This window comes from Petaurus breviceps, unplaced genomic scaffold, assembly GCF_028583685.1.
Source record: "Petaurus breviceps papuanus isolate PSGF00001 unplaced genomic scaffold, PetGlider_PUasm1.0 140, whole genome shotgun sequence".
Classification (NCBI taxonomy): Eukaryota; Metazoa; Chordata; class Mammalia; order Diprotodontia; family Petauridae; genus Petaurus; species Petaurus breviceps.
The window spans coordinates 11,977,168-12,000,184 of record NW_027185698.1 but is presented as its reverse complement, the minus strand read 5'-3'; the positions used below and the strand labels follow the sequence as shown (position 1 = coordinate 12,000,184).

Sequence of the window (23,017 nt, the reverse complement as noted above, 5' to 3'; positions counted from 1 at the left end):
TTCAGGGCTGCTCATCAATATTTGGTGTTTATTGTCACCCAACTATCACCTGAGACTCCAAGAAGCTATAGCATGCCCAAAAGCCACACCCTTGTAAAACTGTCTCAGCCAATGGGCTAAACCAGTTTCAGAGTAACTGACAAGACTCAAATCCATCTGTGAATATCTACCCCAACGATTTGAAATATTCCTCTGGCAGAATTAGGGAATGAGAACAATTTATTCCAAAGGCCAAGAAGGTGCCCAAAGAAGGCACTGTGCTGTGCTTAAAGCTTTGTCAGACACCAAAAATATTATGCTCATTCACTGTGTCCTGGGTCCTCTCCAGTCATTCTGACTTTTATCTTGCCACTGGACTTCAGTGACTCTGGAAGAACAAGTAAGGCTAACAACTTTGTGCAGCCCTGTCTTATTTAAACCCAATTCACAAATGAGTCAAGAAATCATTCCCGCGATGTCTATCATTGGTCTTCTTGAAAATGTAGGGCAAACAACATTTATATACTCTACTATCCTGACCAATTGACTCAATGTTTCTCTCATATATATTGAGCATCGCTTCTGCCTATGTATTTCTTGCTTCTGATGTCTTCTCTGTCACAATTTACTCTTCGTCCCCCCTTATTCATTTTCACCTACTCAGCCTTTAAAGTACAACTGTAATGACACTTCTACGAAACATTTCCTGCTAGCTCTAGTCTAAATGGTTTTTCTTCTTGGGACCTCAACGAAGCATTTTTGTTTTTGTAGCTCTCTTTTCACTCAGCTATTATCATCTTATATCATATCCCCCAATCACTGGTAATAATCATTACTATTATACAATAACATGATGACATTTTATTAATTCATTGAATACAATATTTAATCAGTATGTAAATAACAACTCACTGACATTTTCAATTTATGTCTTTCTTAGACATGGCTTTCAACAAATCTTCGAGAGAAAACCTATGCAATTTCTTGGTGTTTTAAAATAGTTATTTTATCTTTTTAGAAGAAAAAATATTTTTAGTAAAAATGTAAGCCACTTTCAAATAACTAGAGTTAAGGAAAACAAACCAATACTTTGGTCACATCTTAAAATATGTGCCATATACCACACCATTTTCTATTATTTCTTTGTTGATAGATTAGACTTCTTTCAGTGTTAATCTATCGAAGTCATGATTACTAACAATGTTCCTTTGTCTTTTTTATTTTTTTACAAATACCAAGACCTTCTGAATTCTGGATTGTCATCTTATCTAATATTCAAAGATATCAAGGTCAATCACTGTATCCTGGGCCCTGGCCCCAGAATATTCAGAATTGTCATATCATCTAATCAAAGTTTGTGTAACCAGTTCATAACCTTTTTTCCCTCAGATTGTTATTGTAGTATCATTTATGTATATCCCCAAGAAGTATTTTTTATTTTAAAAGTCATCTAGAATTATGATTCTCCATATTTTTTTATATTTTATGATACACTGCCATATAGCTTCATTGGAAGAATATTGTATTTAGAAAAAACAGCTTTTGCTGTAGTGGGTTGCTTGGGATCTTAGAGAGGACCATACAATTTCCTAAGCATAATTCAACATGATATGCTGTTCTTTATCTAGTTACTGGCCCAGATTATTGCCCTTGTGCAGTGTATATAATGTGTGTGTGTGTATACACAAACACAGACATATATATATATATATATATATATATATATATATATATATATATATACACACACACACACACTGATAAAGTACTTACTTGATGAATTGCCCATCAAAATGCATATTCTGATCTTGGGAATGAATTTTCCACTGTGAATAATTAAACTTTCAAATTGTCATTTAGGAGGCCCTCTAATATTCTGAGCTTAATGCAATGACACAATTCCAATTCACAATCATGAAGAAGGATGCATAGCACCTCTGAATTTACAGAAAGTGCCTATGCTATATGAACTTTGCTTAAGACATCCATCATGGTGCTTAAGAACAATATGGGTTAGCATATTGTCTCTATGTTCAATAAAATTGATGTTGAATTTCAATGAGTCAGTGAACAAATATGTCTTATTTATTATGGAATCCTACAGAATATTAGCAGACAAGTAGGCAAATTGTTGATCAAAAAGAACCTTTAATACTGTCTTTTGCTCATCCAAGTCAAATTCCTAAAAAATAAATAAATATTATATGTAGAAAGATATTGTCTCATTATCCAATCATTTGTGTGATGGTGAAGAGATGATCTATAGAAAGCAGGTGAAAAAACTCCCTTGTTCTCCCATCTTTATAAAAGCTAACTCTTGATATGTTCCTAGATCATACTGATAAAAATTTTATAGGGATAAATCACAATTCTAGGAACTGTGGTTTCATTGCATAATGAATTCCTAAATGAGGAAACTGTCTATACCAGTGCAGGTTTATGGCTTCTTTGAAAACTTTAGTATTAGAATATTTTTGGAGCACTGAGAAGCAACATGACCTAACAAGGATCACAGACACAGTATATGTCAGAGAAAAACACAGGAAATCAGATCTTCCTGGCATTGAGGGCATCTCTATTCACCAAACACTATCATTTCTTAAGAGATAAGAAAGTACTGTTAGAATGTTGGTCAAATTATTTTTTATATTTTATTAAGGTGGTACCATTATTTGAATAATAACTGATATTTATAATACTTTAAAATTTGCAAAGCATTCTATATGCATTGTTTATTTGATCCTCATCATGCCCTAATGAAATAGACTCTAGAGATATTCACTGAGTGAATTATACAAACTTATCTGTCATCACACAGCTATTAAGTAGCAGAGTAAATATTTGAACCAATATTTGAACCCAAGTTCCTCCACTCTTTCCACTCTTCTCTAATGAATCTTCCTATTTTTGAGACATACTAACATTTTTCTCTGAGTAATTGAAATTGCTTTATTTTTTAGCATTAACAGAATAGGGTAGATTAAGTTTACCTTGGCTATTTCAATTCATTTTGCTTAAACAACTTTTTGAGTTAGGGACTATAAGAATTTTTTACCAACATTTTATAGACTAGAAAAAATGAAGCTCAAATGTGTTACATAACTTTCTTTAGGGTTATTAGCTATTAAATATTTCACCACAAATTGGTCCCAGATCTTCTTTCTCAATGGTGTTTTTTTCACCTATGCTATGCAAACCCTATCTAAGCTCTATGAACTAAAGGATCATGTCTTGTGTAACCTTTGATCACCAAGACAATATGTCAATGAGCATTTATACATCACTTTCTTTATGTCAGGTATTGTGTGAAACTCTAAGTATATATGGAAAGGAAAACAATAGACCTTGCTCTCAAGTAGCTTATGGGAGAGAGAGAAAATGTAAACTATGTAAAAATAAGATACAGAATAAATTGGTGTTAGTCAAAAGAGTAAAAGGTAGGAAAAAGGGGACAATGAAGAATGGGATTTTAGGTGACCACTTGAAGGAAACTCGTGAAGTCAGGAGATGGTGATGGGGAGGGAAAAAACTCCAGGAGTGGTGGCATGGCAGTGAAAATTCTATTTGATGAGCCACAGAAAATGGGCCAGTTTTAATGAACCACAGAAGCCATGAAATACAGTTGGATCACAGTGGTTCTCATATAGTAAGAAATTAAATATATATTGAATGACTCAAAAAATAGTGATTATATGTTGAGTGTATATATTTTATTTCCACATAAATGTTTTATGGAAGGAAGAACACTATTGGAAAGTGGGAGGGCTATTTTCTAGATCTGAATCCATTACTAAATCACTGTGTGGTCACAGAAAATTCACTAAATCTCCATGTATCACAGCTTTCTCATTAGTTAAATTTTTTTTTAAATAGTGCTTTACCTCAAAGAGTTATTAAAATATCAAGTTAAATAAAATTTACATAGTGTTTTGGAAGACACTATATAAAATCCTTTGCAAAATAGAAATAAAAGAAAAACAGAGACACTTCCTAATGTCAAATTTTTCTCAGAATCCCCACTTCTTAAATATTACTACCCTATTCAGGCTTCTCATTACACAGAAAAAAAAACATATTTTAAAAAGTATGCCATTCCTTGAACTAATCCCTTTTCTGACCTCTTTATTCATTAAGTATGTTAATGGATTAATCTTTTGTTCCTGAATTTTTATTCACCCTTTGCATTAAAAAGACATTTATCCTAATTTTTAGCCCTTTAAATAGGAAGAATACTGCCTCTTATCAATCAGATTTTATGTACATACAGCAGAAGACTTCAGGATCAGAGCTTTTTATGTTCTACAAGTAATGAAGCATAATAGTGAATAGTTGAAAATGTTGATAAGCTGAAATTATTTTTATTTGTGCATGGCAAATACAATGATGTCTTCTTATCTCATTGCCCAGGGAATGAGACATGTAAATGCCTATCTATCAGCCAGAAAATAATGAGTCTAGACTGTGGAGCAAGCCCTTAAAAATAATGACATAATTTGAAAAATCCCTATTGAACAGAAACAATATATTTTTTTCAGGGACATATTTTATTAACTTGTCCACACATACAGTGCCAAGGAAAGACAGATATATGGTGCTTGTTGTCTTTTTCCCTTTAAATAACAGATGTCTGCTTTAATTTATATTGTCAGTGATGTTTAGGGAATACTGAGAGATTATAAGGTCCTCTACAGTGCATAAATTCAATGTCCTTTCTCATGGAAGCTTTGCCCAAAGCATAGACTTACAGAGCAATGAGTAAATCACGTTGTATAAGTGAATATTTGTAGAACTTCTCAATTTTAGATTATAAAATTATTTTATTTTATTTTTATAAAATATTTGTTAGTATTACTCCTCCCCCTCCTCCTCTTGTTCTTCCTCCTCTTTCTCCTTCTCCTATTCTTCCTCCTCCCACTACTACTACCACAGCAGTTCCATTCTGTCCCCATATCCCACATTTGGGATCTCTTACTACTTCTCAGGTGTGATATCCAATTTTTATCTGGAACCTCCCAAATCTACAGTTTTAAATCTCACTTTAAAAAAATCTCTATACCAGATCAAGCCAAGAAATGTGTCATTGAAAAATCAAGTATCATGTTGTATCTGGATGAATAATATAGAATTGAACATGGTAGCTGTTATTATGAATACTCATATATTAAATGGTTGCTAAGTATTCTCTTAGGTCACTGATGTCTCAATATTGATGCAAATGTTTAGGGAACATTGATGTCTCCCCTTTTCACTACAATCCCTCTACATTTCTTCTGGTTTCTATTCTTGTGCCTATCTCAATTATTGTACTCCCGACTCAATGAACTAAGACTATTTTCCTCTTTTAAAACTATGTGCTAAAGTGGGATCATCAAATAAAAGTGTATACTGTGAAAACACCTTGGTATGAAACTCATACGGAGCATTCTTTTACATGTAGGGCACATATATCTCCATACTACCCACCCTATTCACAGGGGGAAAAAAGAAAAGTCCCTTCAAATCACATTGGGTATATAGATATTCCATACGTATTAATCAATTTTGTATATAATATAGTTATAAAGATAGGCATGGGAGGAGAAGGAGAGAAGATATAGGTTTGTGATAATTCATGGGAGTACAGAGAAAGTATGGAGAAAGACAGATATGTGGTGACAATAGAATGAAAAGCCAGTGCTGCTTAGTTTACATCATCAAAATCTAGGAAGAATTTACTAGAACAATTTTGGTACCATTTATTATAGGCACTGAGAGTTATTGATCACATTTTTAAATCATAGCACTATGCCTATGCAGCATGGAAATATTTTGGTATTGTAGTGGATCCATTATTTCATTAGTATACATGCTTCCTCTGCAAGTCAAAGAAATAATGAAAAAATGGGACCCATTACATCAATCCAAGAAACTTCTATCAGCATCTGTTTAGATGCAAGACAATGAACTTAATTACTAGGAGATATAGAAAATAAAATGGATAAGATTCATACTTTTGCAGAATTTTCTATCTTGTAGTCATGGACATAAATAATTATGCTGGAAAGAATAAAGAAAAAGTGAAATGAGTACCACAAGATGCTATTTTAAAGGACAAAGTAAATACTTCTGACTAGAAGGTTCAGAGTTGCTTTTGTAAAGAAGATTTCACTTAAGTTTGGACTTAAAGGACAGAGGATTTCAACAGTCATTTAAAGAGAAAGGCATAACACATATGGAGAATAAGTATGCAAGTACCCCAGGTTTTATGTTTGTTTGATACTAAAAAGTCCTCTTTGGCTGTAGTTCAGAATTCCCAAAGGAAAACATTAGAAAAATAACCCTAGGGCAGGCAGAGGGGTTGAGAAGAAAAAAAAAAGGAAAAGAAATTGCATGGTAACTTTGTTTTATATTTGAAAGGAAGAGCAAGTTGTGCAGAGTAGATTGGCAGTTTCATATAAAATCATTTTTTATTGTACCATGTCATGGAAATGCTTGCTTTATTCCATGAATTTTAAAAAAATTGCCCTAGCAAGGTTAGTTGTGGAGAAGATCATGAAATTCAGGGGAAGTATTCTGGTCATGATTTAGGAGTACTAGGGAGCCTTGGATGGTTTTTGAACAGTGAAGTGATTTAATAACCATTATGTATTATGAAGATGTAATGGTAATGTAATTTGAATTTGAAGATCCCTTTGTGTTGGCAAAGGTAGCAGGTACTTAGCACTTAGTAACTGATCAAGCCTCTGTTGGGGAAACAGAATCTCTATGCCAGATCAAGCCAAGAAGTGTGTCATTAAAAAATTTAAGTATCATATAATATCTGGATGAATAATATGGAATTGAACATGGTCGCTATTATTATGAATACTCCTGTCTCCTGTTGCTAAAATAACAGGAAGGGGTTGGCTGAACCAGGAAGTATATCAGAAAATCCCCAGAGAGGCACAGTCAGAATTTTTTGTGAAATCTGGTGGCAGAGCAGCTACAGAAGAGAGAATCGAGAACTGAGCCAGAATTTCCTGAGAACTTGTGGTGGTGGAGCTTCTTCTGAACAGGAGCCCAGGAGCCAGGAACCAGGAGCCCAGGAACCCAGGTGACAGAGGAGGCTACAAGCCCAGGAACCCAGGTGACAGAGGAACCCAGGAGAACAGGAGAAGACTGAGGACAAAGACTGAGAAAGCATGACTGGGATGCTTAGACTTTGTCTATTTGTGGCTTGGTTGAGCCTTGAATTCCCAGAAGAAAAAATTGTGAAGGATTTGAGATGCACTGGATCCTGTGAACTTCAGTGTGAAGCAGGACCTACCCAGAGAGCTGGACGAGGAACTGGGAGCTGTCTGCCATTGAACCCAAGTGACAGTCTGATGAATTCAGGTAGAATCTGGGACCATGGAAGAGGATCCAGGGAATATGAGAACCAGCCCCAACTCAAGATGAAAATACTTTTCCATGGGTACTGAGTAATGATGAAATTGGAGTTTACTAGTGACCTAAGGGTAGAGAATTTTTGTATTAATGATATTTAGTATTTGATTGATAAGTGACTGATTGAGTTAAATTAGTTGCCCCATGAGTGGAAGACTTTGAATAAGTGACTGATTGAGTTAACCTAGTATGCTGCATGAGTGGAAGTCTTTGACTATTGTACTTTGAAATGATTGTTCTTTGTTCTAAATACTGTGACCACTTTGGTGAAAATTATGTGGCCATTTTAATGATAAGCTTTTGTGAATACTATATTGTGATTTTCTGTGATAAGTTGTAATATTGTGATTGCTGTACCTTGATTTTCTGTGGATGTGTTGCTTTGATTTGTTATGGAATGGAGTGTTCACTATACTGTGTAATCAGAATCTTAAAAGCTGTTCACAGTAGTATTCTTCTGGAAAGCTGCTCGTGCATTGCATTACAGAAGATTAATACAAAACCACTTTCGTTGAGTGAAGTTATTAGCAGCTGGAGGCAGAAAAAGAACCTGCTTTATTCCAATAGTAATAGTAATATGAAAATGAGTGTGGTAACTGTGGTAAGAAGGTAACCAATTCAGGAAATACTGTAGAGGGAGAAACAACAGGACTTGATGAGTGACTAGTTGTGATAACCAAGGGAGTGGGAAAATGACTAAACAACATTGGTGTTGGAAGGATAAAGGTTTCATGAAACATGAGAAGCCGTAAAATACAAACTTTGGAGGGAAATACCTTTAGATATTGATTTTTAAGTGCTAACAGGATATATAGATAAAATATATTCAGTAAGAGTACTAACAGTACCAACACCTTTTTTGTCATTTTTATGATTAATGATAATTTCAATTTGGGTACCACATTTTGGTAAGTACATTGACAAGTTTGAAGACAGATAAAAAACAAACATGAGGACAAGGGTACTGGAAACTCAGCTCTACTCTGTGAAGGAACTGGGATATTTATCCTCAGGAAAATATGATAGCTGTCTTCAAGTATTTGAAGGGTTGTTTCATGGAAAATAGATTAGACTTCTTTGCTATCCTCATAGGACAATGAGCAGAAGTTACATAGAAACAGACTCAAACTCAGTTTAAGGATAAACTTCCTAGCTATAAGAGCTGTCTAAAAGTGGGTTTGGGAATGCAACAGTGTTGCTGTTGTTGTTTTCCCCATGGATGGTTAAAGAACTTGAAATGGCTTTTTTTTTGGGGGGGGTAGAGTGAATGATATTATGCTTGTGACATTAAATCCTAGGCCACTCACTGCAATGCTTTAGGGAATGACCTTTTGAAGATTTTAGTCTAAAATTTCACATGGAGGAAAAAATAAGTGAATAAAGAAATTTTTTTAATGGACCTATGTAGGGCCCTTCTGCAGAAGAGTTTCTTCTACCTACAGTGATTGACATCTTTTTTATAACTTAAAGAATTAGAACTGCCTGGGACACTGAGATGTTCAGAGATTTGCTCTGATACATATACTAGCACATAGCTAGTTTATTGCAGAGGCAACCTTGAACAGAGGATTCTCATAATAGAATATAAACTTCAGAATTCCAGGAGTCAAGATGATGGAGTAAATAGTAAATCACTGTCACATTCCCATGCTCACCTCCAAGCAACCATGAACCAGAGCTCTAAAACAAATTCTGGAACTATAGAACCAGCAAAAAAGAGAGGGTGAAACAGTCTTTTAGATCAAGGTATGTGGAGAGCTGGCAAGAAAGGTTCATCTCACTTGGGTGAGAACAGGAAGTATTCAAGAAAACTAGCAGCAAGTTCCACCTCAACAAACCAGAGGATATCCTGCGCCCCCATGTGGCAGAGCAGGCAAATGCTAACACCAGGACCCCCCGTGTACCTTTGCATGGCCAACCAGCAGATTCCAGCTCTGAGAACCACCACATGCTTCAGCATAGCCCTGGGCAAGCAGGCAGCCTCTAGAGCCCAGACCTTGCACTTCAGTGTAGTCCTGGGGGAAAAAAAAAGCACACACTTGGCCTCCATACAATCAGAAAGCACCACTATGATTCCAGCTCAGCAACAATAAGCTGCCAAACCCCTAGGACCGTCAGCAGCATCAGTCAGCCCCCACCACATCCTTTCAGGGTAACAGCAGACGCTAGGGTCTCCTATGAGGCTCAGGGCAACATCAGTGCAGTAAAAGGCAAAAGCCAGGGTGTGTAGCCACTAGCACAAGATGACAGAGACAGTGCCTCTTCCCCCTTGGGAGCAGAACTCAAATTTAAAAGAGAGGAAAGAGCCCCTCCCTGAAAAAAAGAAGAGAAAAAAAAACAACAAAATAATCTGAACATAGAGAGTTATTAAGGTGACAGGGAAGACCAAAACACAAGCTCAGAAGAGGACAAACATGTCAAAACACCTATGGGCAAAATCCAAAAGAAAAATGGGAGGTAGTCTAACTTGTGGTCTAAAGAAATTAAACATAGCCATAGGCATATCAAGAAGTGCTCTAAATCAGGTTTGATTACAGAAATGCAAATTAAACAATTCTGAGGTACCATACATATCACACCTATAAGATTGGCTAATAGGATAAAAATGGAAAATCATAAATGTTGGAGAAGTTATGGGAAAATTGGGACATTAATGAACTGCTGGTAAGGTTGTGAACTGATCCAACAAATCTGGAGAAAAATTTGGAACTACACCCAAAGGGCAACAAAACTGTAGATATCTTTTAATCCAGCAATATCATTACTAAAGAGATCATAAAAAGGGAAAAAAGAACTACATTGCACAAATATTTATAGCAGCCCTGTACATGGTGGCAAAAACATTAGAAATTGAGGGGATGAAATGGTCATCAATTGGGGAATGGCTAAATGAGGTCTGGTATATGAATGTAATGGAATACTATTTGGCAATTAGAAATAATGAGCTGACAGATTTCAGAAAACCCAGAAAGACTTGTACAATATGATACAAAGTGAAATGAGCAGAACCAGGAAAACACTGTACTCAGTATCAGCAGTATTGTGTGATGATAACTATGAATGACTTGTCTCTTTTCAGCAACACAATAATCAAAGACAAGTAGGAAGGACTCATGAAACAAAATGGTATCTATATCAAAATAAATAACTGATGGACCCTGAATCCAGATCCAAGCATATATTTTTTCATTTACTTTATTTTTTCTCATTTTCTTTCTATTTTGATGTTTCTTTTTCCTAACGATGAAGAATATGGAAATATGATTTACATGATAACACATGTATAAACTTTGCAAAGTGAAAAAAATAGAATATAAACTTTTTGTGTATAAGAATTGTCATTTATTTTTCTTTTTGTTACTCCTCCTGGCTATAGCATCTGGCATATATTAGTGCGAAATAATACTTGTTGTTTGAACAACCATAGAGGAAGGGAACAGGTTGAACAGGATTCAGAATATTACACAATACTATGTACTAGCAATAGATCCCTACCTATTGCTGAAATAAAACCTTACCTTTTTAATAGCAGTATCTCAGTCAGTAAACTAATAAATATTTATTAAACATCAACAAAGTGCCATTCCCTGTGCTAAACATTGGGATACACAAAAGCAAAACACTATTACCTCCCTCATGGAACTCACTGTCTAATGGGGGAAACAACAAGCAAACAAGTTTATAAAATGAAGACATAAACAGGAATCTAACAACAAGGGAAAGAATCCTGCTAAATTTGAGCTGGCTACAATATTTAACACAACAACATGTCGAAAATGTAGTATAAAATATAATATCCAGGAAGCATTTGATCATAAAAAGAGTCAGGCTAATCACATAGCAAGATTAAGAGATCAACACAGACAGTCTGAATACCACATTGTTAACAATGCAGTGTGCTTCAATATGACATGACCTACCAATATATGTATTCAAAATTAGCACTATCACTTTCAATTCATTTTTGTAGAACTTATTATATGATCACAAAGATGAATCATTAAAATTCCCATTAATATTCCTTATAACAACATTTCTTCTATATTTTCTTGAAGTTGTAAGATTTTCCACTTCAAATTATATGCATTCTTGATTGTCCAGGTACTATACTGGCATTCATTTGTTGACTGTTGGTATATGCATGCAAATTGATATTATAATATTAAAAATTTAGAGAAAACCCTCACGAAACAATCATGATATGAAATTTAGGAGATGTTTGTATGAGAAGTAAAAGCAAAAATTTTGGAGACAAAGTAAAATAAATTCTCTACAGACATGAAGAAATGTGTACTCCTATAGTAAATGTCAATTTCCAGTCATATTTTAAGTCATAAGCAGTGATTACATCAAAGTATTAACATTTATCCCAGTCTAATTTATACTGTAGATACTTTTATTTTTTTTCTATTTTGAGTGTTTTTATTTATTTTTACTCAATTACAAAAATAGTGTTTAATGTCTAAATTACCCATATGACTTTCTTTACCCCTCCATGAGAAGGCAAGGAATTTGACATTAATTATACTTGTGCAAGTCATGAAAAACATATTTCTATACTAGGCATGTTGCAAAACAAAATACAGACTGAAAAAAAGTATGCTTTGATCTGCTTTCATACTTCTTTTGTTCTTTCTCTGCAGATGGATATCTATAAAAAATCATAATCCCTTTAGAATTATCTTGTATCATTGCATGGCTGAGAATAGCTAATTTTCACAGTTGATCACGATACAATATTGCTATTATTGGGTACAATGATCTCTTGGCTTTGCTCACTTCACTTTGCATCAGTTGATATATCTTCTCAGGTTTTTCTGAAACAATCCTGTTCATCATTTCTTTTTTTTTAAATAATTTCATGTTTAATTTTAGTTTACAACATTCATTTCCACAAGATTTTGAGTTACAAATTTTTTCCATAACTCTCCCCTGCCCACCACCCTAAAATAGTGATCCCACTGAATATCCCTCCCCCAATCTGATCTCTCTTATATCCTCCCCTATTCCTCCATCAACATTCCAGTAGGGCAAGATGTATCTTCATACCACAGTGCCTGTATATCTTATTTCCCAGTTGCACGTGAAAAATAATAATATTATGAAAAAAAATTTGATTTTAAAATTTTGAATTTCAGATTCTTTCCCTTCTTCCCTCATCACTCACCCTTATTGGGAAGATAAGCAATTCAATATAAGTTGTACATGTGTAGTTATGCAAAGCATTTCCATAGTGCATATATTGTGAAAGACTGACTATATATCCCTCCATCCTATCCTGCCGCCCACTTGTTCTATTTTCTACTTTCACCCTGTCCCTTTTCAAAAGTGTGTGATTCTAACTACCCTCCCCCCCATCTGCCCTCCTTCTATCATCCCCCCTCTTATCCCTTTCCCCCTAATTTCCTGTAGAGTTTGATACCCAATTGAGTGTGTATGTTATTCCCTCCTTAAGCCAAGTTCAATGAGAGTAAGTTTGACCCATTCCCTTTTGCCTTCCTGTTCTTCCCCTCCATTGTAACAGTTTTCCCTTACCTTTTTTATATAAGATAATTTACCCTATTTTGTCTCTCCCTATCTCCTCTTATTATATTCCTGTCTAACCTCTTAATTTTATTTTTTTAAATATCATCCCTTCCTATTCAATTGTTCTTGTGCCCTCTGTCTATGTATACCTCTGGACAGAAAGGTTAATGAACCATTAACAGACATCACAAAACTGTCAATATTCTAGTACTGAGAAGAAAAATAATCAGCCAAAATCACAAACTTACCAAAGAAAATGGGTTGGAGACCACATTTTAAAAAGCAAGGTTCTATGATCTAGTTCTTATTAAGTTTCAATAAGAGGATAACACACTTCATGGTTTGAAATCTAAATAATTATTAAGATGGAGCAGGTTTCATTAAAAAATAAAAATTTTATCTTCTTAGAATATTTTTTTTACTTCAAACTATCAAAATTCTTAAAAAGAAAAAAAAATCATTTTCACCATTTCACTCAGGAGATATTTATGTCTTGTACATATCCTCCAGTTTCATGGTCAAAACAACTTATTTGGGCATATGGAATTCTTTTTATTTTCATTTATTCTTACCCAAAACAAGATGATTGAATATTATTGAATCTATGTGCTTAAATCATTCATATTCTTCCTAATGTTTCAACTTACTTGTAAAAAGTTTTTTTTTAGGAAAGCAAAGAAAGTACATTTTTAAAGAATAACCAAAATGTTATTAGATTAAAAGTCTAATTCATGGACTTTCAGATAATATAGGTCAAAGTCACATCTTGAACCTGGGAGAAATTATTAACTTTCAGACCAGCCCTCTGTTACATGTTTTATACTCAGCATATTATTTGATACAGGGAAAAAGTGATTAGATATAATCAATAGAAATCTAAATGTTAGGGAAAAACAGTGTTTCCCAAGTATTAGTAATACTTGCTTAGTATAAATTAGTAATTTATACTTTTTATATAAATGCCACCACCAGCAGCATGTCAGGTAGAATTTTACATTTTTTCCTGCCACCATCCACAATGAATAGAATGTAATCCCTTATATTATAACTAGTACTCTAAAGTGTTTGGTGCCATGTTCCTGCCATTGTCTTCCTTGACTAAATACCCCTCCCCTTTCCCCCAAATAACTGAACTCAGTATGGTTTTTAGCTAAAAAGGGATGTTTTCATCATTTGAAAGTATTCATTCTGTCTGTCAAACATTGTGTGGGAGTATGCCTCAGGCTACTGAAGGCCCGATGAAATGATGTCAAATAATACAATACACATAATTATTTCAATAAACATTATTTTCTCTTTTCATCACTTCTAGGCACTCCAGTTATTCAACTGCATTCAAGTCTTAAATATTAACTTTAGGGCATTTCACTTACACTGAGAAAATAATGTAAATGTACTTATTACTGTTCTTCAACACATAGGCGATAAGTTTCAAGTGTATTTTTTTCAGCACATTTTGCTACTTAGTGAGTTCAAGGCACCCTGCTTCCCCCTGTTATGATGAAATAGTCAATATATTGAGTGAGTATTTACCAAACCTTAATATTCAATAAAAGATATTACTGGAAAAATGAATAACCATATGCAATGGAATCCTACATACACCAAGTAATTCAAAATGAGATACTTTTGCCTTTAATTAACATTAGAGATGATTTAGTTGATACTCAAGTAAGTGAAGGAATAAAGAGGAATAACACAGGGAAGAGTGATCAAGGCTTTGGAAGATGTTAAGAAATGATTTGCACCCAAGATTTGTACAAATAGCATTTGATATATATGGCTGAAAACATTTAACATAATAAAATTATATCTTTCTTAACTTATGCGTGAGTTATCATTACCTATTGCATGATTGATTTTTCTAAAATGTAATTTAATCAATTTCATACAAGCTTCAATTTCAATTAAAATTGTAAATTGTAAAAATTGGTAAACCTAAAACAATAAATTGGGTAATTTTTTTTTAAAAGACCCATAGCTTAGAAGAAAATAGTCCTACAAACACAAATGTTTCAGTTTCAACTGCTTAGGATTCAGTTTCAGTGTTTAGGTTCACCCATTTAAATCTTATTTTTCTATACTATGTAAGATACTCTAACATGCTTAGTTTTTGCTACACTGATTTTCATTTTTCCCAGAAGATTTTTGTCAAATAGTGAGTTTTTACCCTAAAAGCCTGGATATTTTAATTTCAACAAACATTATATTACCATGGATATTTACTGCTATAAATATTGTACCTAATCTGTTCTGGTAATTAACTACTCTCTTTCTTAGCCATTACCAGATTATTTGGATGATTATGGCTTTATAATCTACTGCAACATATGGTACTGCTATGTTTCCTTTTTTCATATTATTTTTATTTATTTTCTTTTTATTCTTGAATATTATTTGTACAGATGAATTTGGTCATCCTTTCTTCTCTCTTCAGAAAACTATTCTTTGATAATTTTATTTATATGACATTGAATAAGTAAATTAACTTAGGTAGAAATATCATGTTTATTATACTGGTTCAGACTACCCATGGACAATATACATATTTCTGTAGTTGTTGAGATCAGTGTGTGTGTGTGTGTGAATTATTTTGTAATTGTGTTCATAAAATACCTAGATATTTCTTGGAAGGTAGATATTCAAGTACTATTTATTATCTACAGTTGTTTTAAGTAGAATTCTCTTTCTATATCTTCCTGCTGGATTTAGTTGGAAACAAAAAATGCTGATGATGATTTATATGGCTTTATTTTATATCCTGAAACTATATTAAATTTGTTGTTTCAATTCATTTTAGGTAAACCTTTAGGGTTCTCTTTTTATACTGTCATATCATCTGTAAAGAGTGTTTCTTTGTTGACTTCTTATTCCTTCATTTTTTTCCCTTTTTATTGCAGTTGCTGATATTTGTAGTACAGTATAGAATAAAAGTTGTGATAATGGACATCATTGATTTAGCTGTAATCTTATTGTGAAGACTTTTGGATTATCCTCATGATGGATAAAGCTTCTTAACTTTAGATAAATAACACTTATTTTAAGAAAGGCTTCATTTTTTTTCTTATGCTTCCTAGTTTGTTTTTTTTTTTAATAGGAATGGGCATTGTATTTTTAAAGACTTTTCCCCCACATCTATTAATATAATTATGTAATTTTTATTGTATTTCTTATTGATACGATCATTTATGCTGAAAGTTTTCCTAATATTGAACCAGACTTGCTTTCATAGTATAAAAGCCTTCTTGTCATAGTGTATTATCTTTGTGATATAGTGCTATAATGTCTTTGCTATTGTTTTAATATTTTTTTTTTAGTGCTTCAATATACATTAGGGAATTTGTCCTATTGTCTTCTTTCTCTGATTTTGCTCTCTCCATTTTTGGCATCAAAACAACTTTTCTGTCATAAAAGGAATTTGGTAGGACCCTTTCATTACCTACTTTTTTCAAGTAGTTTACAGAATGTCGGGATTATTGAGAAGTGTGAAGGAAGGAAGGAAGAAAGAAAGGAAGAATAGGAAATAAGATAAACCCAAACATAAAATAAAGACCAGGAATCAAATTTATTAGGAAAAAAATCTGGGGTAGTAATCATGACCTCAGACAAAGATAAAGCTAAAATACTTTTAATAAAAAGAGAAAAAGAAGGAAACTACATTATATGTCAGCCATATTAATATTTTTAGATGAGTTAAAATAACCATAGAGTATAAAGTTGGGATATTGCTGTGGTATAGAAAATAATGATTTGGTGAACTTAGAAAAAACATGGAAAGATTTGGACTTATGAAAGAAATTATCTATCCTCAGAAAAATGGAGGAAAATATAGGATGGTCTAATAAAGATGCATATAAATGTATATATCTAGATATGAGTGTGTTTATAGATATCTAAGAATATGTAGATGCATGCAAGTATATCCTTGTATGTCTATATATGCATATGTTTGTGTGTATGTATGTTCATATGTCTGTATACATATATGTACAGACAGACATATGTGCATACATACTTAAATATATACATATATATGCATGCTTAATTGTAGCCTTCTTGGGAGAGGGGGAAGATGGGGGAAAAAAGAAAAAAGTAAAAAGTGCACAGCAGAGAACAAAAAAAAACTCACAAGTAAGTAAAGATGGAACACTGAACACAATGTGTAGTACTTATTATATAGGCCTTTCTTTTTTGCTTTTTTTTGGAGGGCAAGCGCAGGGCAATTGGAGTAAAATGACTTGCCCAGGGTCACATGACTTATAGGCTTTCTTGAAATATAAATTTATTGCTGTATGTTTTGAATTCTCTCCTTTTTAAAAATTTAGTTAATTAATTTTATTTTTCAATATTCATTTCCACAAGATTTTGAGTTGCAACTTTTTCTCTCCCTGTCTTTTCCCTATCTCCCACAAAATATGAAACCTACTTAATAGCCCTTCCCCCAATCTTTTCTCTCTTATATCCTCCCCCTTCACCTCACTAACTTTCTAGTAGGGAAAGATGGTATCCCAGTAGCTGTATATGCTTTATTTCCCATTTGATTGTAAAAAAATAATTTTTAAATATTTGTTTTTAAAACTTTGAGTTCCATATTTTTTTTTCCCTTCTTCCCTCCTCACCTACCCCCAATGGCAAGATAAGTAATTCAATATAGATTTTACAAAGTGTAGTTACATAAACTTTTTCCATAGTAGTTATATTGTGGAAGACTAAGTATATTTGCCTCCATCCTATCCCACCCCCCACTTATTCTATTTTCTCCTTTGATCCTATCCCTTTTCAAAAACGTTTGCTTCTAACTACTCTCTCCCCCAATCTTCCCTCCCTTTTATCCTCCCCTCTCTTTTCCCCAACCCCCCTATTTTCATTAGCTTCCAGTTGCTCCAATCTAATTTTGAAGGAGTTATTCTCTTCGGTGAGTTTTTGAAATTCCTTTTCCACCTGGCAAATTGCCTTTTTAAAGCATTCTTCTTCACATTGGCTTTTTGGTCCTCTTTTCCCATTTGAGTTAGTCTATTTTTTTTGTTAAGAAATCTTTTTTGTTATCATTAAGCATCAGCTTAACATTGCAAAAATTCTCAGTGATCCTTAAATCCCAACATTCTTAATAAAGGACTTTTCCAGTAAGGACATGTCTCCTCTTCCTTGGTATAAAATTTTATGAAACAAAGGCCAAGGATTGTGTACATCTTGCTGCCACACATTGAATGCTCCTGTGAGGGGGATGACTGCACAAGATCCAGTCACTTCCCGGGACCTTTGAAAGACTCTTGTTCATGAACTGCCTCTTCACAAACCAAGTCCACCACTTGCTGGGTTTCTCGCTCTGAGAATCAAAGACCTTCTCACAAAGCCTCAACCCAATTTCTTGCCTCAGCTGCTGTAAGTAGGCTGTCATCACTTTATCTTCTTGCTTATTTGCAGGTTTGGTGTAAATTGCATTAAGAGGGAAACCTGGCTCTCCAGGAATAGGAAAATTGGTGATTCCCAACATATATATTTCTTTCTCTCCTTGGCTTTTTGAGTTACACTTGTGGAGTTTCTTTAAGCATTCAGAAATGTAAAGAGTTATGTAGATCAATGTCCTATCAGCTTCCTTCTGAATTTCATAGTTTTTGAAGAAGACATTGGCTTTGAAATAATATAGCTTCATCTACAATGTCTGTGTCTTTTGTTTCTCTTGGAGCTTGTCCTTTAAATTGACTCCTAATGGGTAATAGTGCCATGTTTCCAATCAGTTTGGTGTCAGGGTCCATGAGAAAGGAGTGGTATGCTGGCATCTTGGCAGCCAGGCCTGGGCTTCAGATGAGCAGAAGGTAGTGGCTCCTGTCAGAGACCCTGGTACTTAGGGTCTGGCAGCCAGGTGGGGTTGCTGAATTAATCTATTTTTTTAAGGTGTTATTTTCTTCAGTGTATTTTTGGGTCTCCTTTAGCAGGCTGTTGACTTGTTTTTCATAATTTTCTTGCATCTTTCTTATTTCTCTTCTCAATTTTTCCTCTACTTCTCTTATTTGATTTTCAAAATCCTTCTTGAGCTTCTCCATAGCATATAACTAGTTCATATTTTTCTTGTAGGATTTTAATGCAGGAGTTGTGATTTCACTGTCTTCCTCCCACTCCATGCCTCGATCCTTTTTGTCCCAAAGAAGGGATTCTATCATCTGTTTGTTCTTCTGTAGCTTGGTCATATTGGCAGCCAATTACTTGACTTTTGAGCTCTTTGCCATAGTAAAACTCTGATTCCAAAATGGAGAGAGCTATGTCCTGAATTTCTGGGCTTTTTGCAGCTGCTGGAGCTATTAGATGGGCACCCTCTCTCCAGCCCCCACATGCTTTGGCTCACTGCTCACACACCCCAGGACCACCACCCAAGACTGTGATCCAGATCCAAGCAGGTCAAAGCAAGCATGCTTACCCTCTGAATGGTCACTTAGTCTCCCTACAATGTGCAGTCCAGGAGCTCCAGAAGCAGCCACATGGCAGTGGCTGCAGCCTCTGTACCTCCACTGCTTCTTGTTCTGGGGGTAGCAGCCAGACCATGCTCCCCTCCTTTGAACAAAGTTCCACACTTTCCTTTTACTTTGTCTTTGGCATTTGTGGATTCAGAAGTCTGGAAACCACTACAGCTGCTGGTGATTTACTCGCCTTGAAATCCACTCCAGCTACTGCTGGTCAGGGCCACCCTGGGCTAAAACTGTGGTCTCACTGGGGGCTGGGCTCAGCTTCCAGTGAGCTGCAATGGAACCATCCTGCCAGCCTGTGGGTCTTTCTTCAGGGGAAGATTTGTTTCTCTCTGTCACTTTGTGGGTTCTGTAGCTCTAAAGTTTGTTTATTCATTTTTCACATGTATTAGAGCAGGTGGAAGCCAGAGCAGTGCCTGAATTCTCTCTTAAGTTCTGCTGTGCACATAAGACTTATTTCTTTTTCTTACTTATTTTAATTTAAAATGAATTAACAGGTTTTTTTAAAACACATTTTCTACCCATCATTCTTAAATGTGTTTCATGTCAGGAGTTTAAATATTACTGTCATTTATCCATTTTGAAATTACTGTGAAATATCAATAAAGCAATAAACATTTATTAAGCATCTACTGTATGTATGCCAGACATCATGCTAAACACCAGATGTATTACAAGATTTTAGTTGTATCCTAATTTTTGTCACACTGTTTTCCAATTTCCCCAGATATTTTTGTCAGATAGGAAGTTCACTCCTAAATATTTTGTGCTTTCTAGTTAATAAAATTCTGGACTATGGAGTTCCATTTTATCATGGTCTCCTTTGTCTATTTTATTCTACTGATATATTTCTCTAATTTATTTTGTTTTTTACCCAAAAACTAATGGTTTGGATGGCTGCTATTTTGTAATATATTTTGCAATATAGAGGTGCTATTCACCCTTCATTCCTCCATCCTTGTTCATTATTTCCCATACTATTTTTAATTTTTTCTAGTCTACAAATTAACTTTATTGTCATTTTGCTACTCTCTTTATAGCATCTCTTTGGTGGTTTAATAGATTTATCATTAAAATTGTAAATTAACTTTGGTAGTATTGTCAATTTTATTATATTGCATTATTTCATCCATTAGCACTGAATATTCCTCAAGCTTTTTAAGTTGTTCTTAATTTATTTAAGGAATGCTTTGTAAATGAATCAATATAAGTATATGATTTGGCAGATCGATCCTCACATATTGTAAGCATTCTGTCGTTATTTTGATTGAGATTTTCTTTTCTATTATACCATCTCTTAATTTCTTTTTTTTCCACATAGAACATGCTCTTGAATTTTTGTGGATTTATTTTGTCTTTTGCATATTTCCGGAAGCAACTTATTGTCTCAATTATTATATTTGATGAATATATAGAAAAATGAAAGGGAAAGTAAACAATATAGAGATGAATGATATCTTAGGTTATGTTTTAAAGTGGTTTCAACCTATTAAAATACTTTAGAAAGAATGTGTTACTGTGGTTGAGCTTTGATCTGTGTATGTATCTATCTTTGGGAAAGAAGAGGAATAGAATAATAATGATAAAATATGGGCGGCTAGGTGGCTCAGTTAATAGAGCACTGGACCTGGAGTCAGGAGGACCTGAGTTCAAATTTGGCCTCTGACACTTAACACTTCTATTCCTGTAACCTTGGGCAAGTCACTTAACCCCTATCACCCTGCCTTCCCCTTTCCAAAAAGAAAAAAAAAATGTAATTCCAACATTTACATAGAGCTTGCTATGTGCCAAGCACTCTTCTATGTGCTTTAAAATTATTATCTCACTTGATCTTCACCACATTCCTCTGAGATTGGTGCTATTAATTTTCCAATTTTACAGTTTAGGAAAATAGGATGAATAGAAGTTAAGTGCTTACATGGTGTCACACAGCTATTATGTGTCTGAGGCAGGATTTGAGCGGAAATCTTCCTGACTGCAGGCCTGATCCATTCTGCCAGGTAGCTGCCTTTTTTTTTCTTTCCATATAATAGCAATGTTTGTTATTTTGATATGTAAAACAGGAATACAACTAATTACCATTGCTTTTGAAAGTGCTGGATTTACACGCTGATTTAAATTCAACTATAAACCAACTTAAAAAAAAAAGGAAGGCATGTATGTAAGAGTGATCTTGGAAAAATGTGTGTGTTCTTCTCAAAAGCAGACCGGAGCTATCAAAGGCCTGGTCTACTTTGCATACTCCATATATTTTAATCACTGTCATTCCTAAAGTAATGTGTTCTGAGCACCTATTTTCTTCAAAGTCCAGATCAGTGAGATCGTAAAAGAAGTCAATCGCCAGTAGCAGAAAGAAGGCAGAATCATGAGGCAAATAAACAATCATCAGATGAAAAGCAACCTATGGGGAGGAAAAGTCTTTTAACTTTTAAAACTAGGTTACTTTCAGTATTAAAATGAAAACTTTTTCTTAAGGATATATTAAAAAGTATTTGCACACCAGTTTCCTTAGTAACTGACAGCTTGGGAACTAAACCTTTAACTTTTCTGTCATTCAAAGTGGTCAATGGTCATCTTGTCAACTATGGGAGAGATTGGAGATAGAGAAGATAAGAGGCCCCAGAACTTGCTTTGCCATCAAAGGCAACTAGCTATTATACTTAAAATGGTGGTTTCAGCCATATGATTTACATATTACCCAGGAGTCTCTAATTTTTGGAATTCTTGAGACAGCATTAACTTTTGAACACAAAAGTTATTGTTGTCCCTTCATAAATTGTTATTGCTACATCATGAAAAGAGCAAAAAAATGTCTTATATAAGGCAATTCGCTACCCACCCCTGCAAGGCCCCTTTAACTGGGAAGTGTCTTTTCTTTGTTCCATTTTTGTTTGGTTCCTGACCCTTTGGCTAGTTCTGACCTATTTGCATCTAGTTGACTTCTAAATCCCAATTACTAGCCTAACCTTGGTTCCCTATTATCTTCTCTTTTTTTTTGTTATCAGAATACTGTTTGGGTCAAATCTTTTCAAATGTATGTACCACATCAGCCTCAGGCATTGCTTTCATTCTCTTGGTACTAGTTTAGCAATCTGTTTCCCTAATGTCACAACCAAACACTATCATAATATCTACCCTACATGCATCGCAGTAAATAAATATATTGCCAACAAAATTTTTTTCCTCCTTTAGTCTTTCTTTAAATAGGGGATTCTTTTTATTTGCCTTTCTAGTTATTATCTTTTCACTTAAGGAAAGACACAGAGAAGTTCAGGCAGTTTAAGAACAAACATCACTAGATGACTCCGTGAAGGCATACCATTCAGAGTGATTGCATTTCCATGTAAAATCTCCCCTAGAAGCCTTCCATAGAATAGAAGTGGAAGACCTGGGCATATAGCCAATACTGAGAGTGCTGCCTTTTCTGGGTAGTCTACTGTCATTTGATATGGGGCTACAGTCATAGGAAACCAATACTGTGCCCTCACCCTACAAGTGGGCTTTTCATACCATTTCAATCTCACACTCTGTGAGTATTGTGGAAACTGAATCTTCTCTTGTAGCAGAGAATTTTCTTCACAAACAGGTGTGATATGATCATAATTGCATCTCTCTCTCTCTCTCTCTCTCTCTCTCTCTCTCTCTCT

At 34.4% G+C, this 23,017-nt stretch overlaps 1 pseudogene; it reads right to left on the bottom strand.

The window, feature by feature from the left end:
* Positions 1–17,942: 17,942 nt before the first annotated feature.
* On the bottom strand, positions 17,943–18,773 carry LOC138150258 (actin-related protein 2/3 complex subunit 3 pseudogene; annotated as a pseudogene).
* Between the last annotated feature and the right edge of the window lie 4,244 nt (positions 18,774–23,017).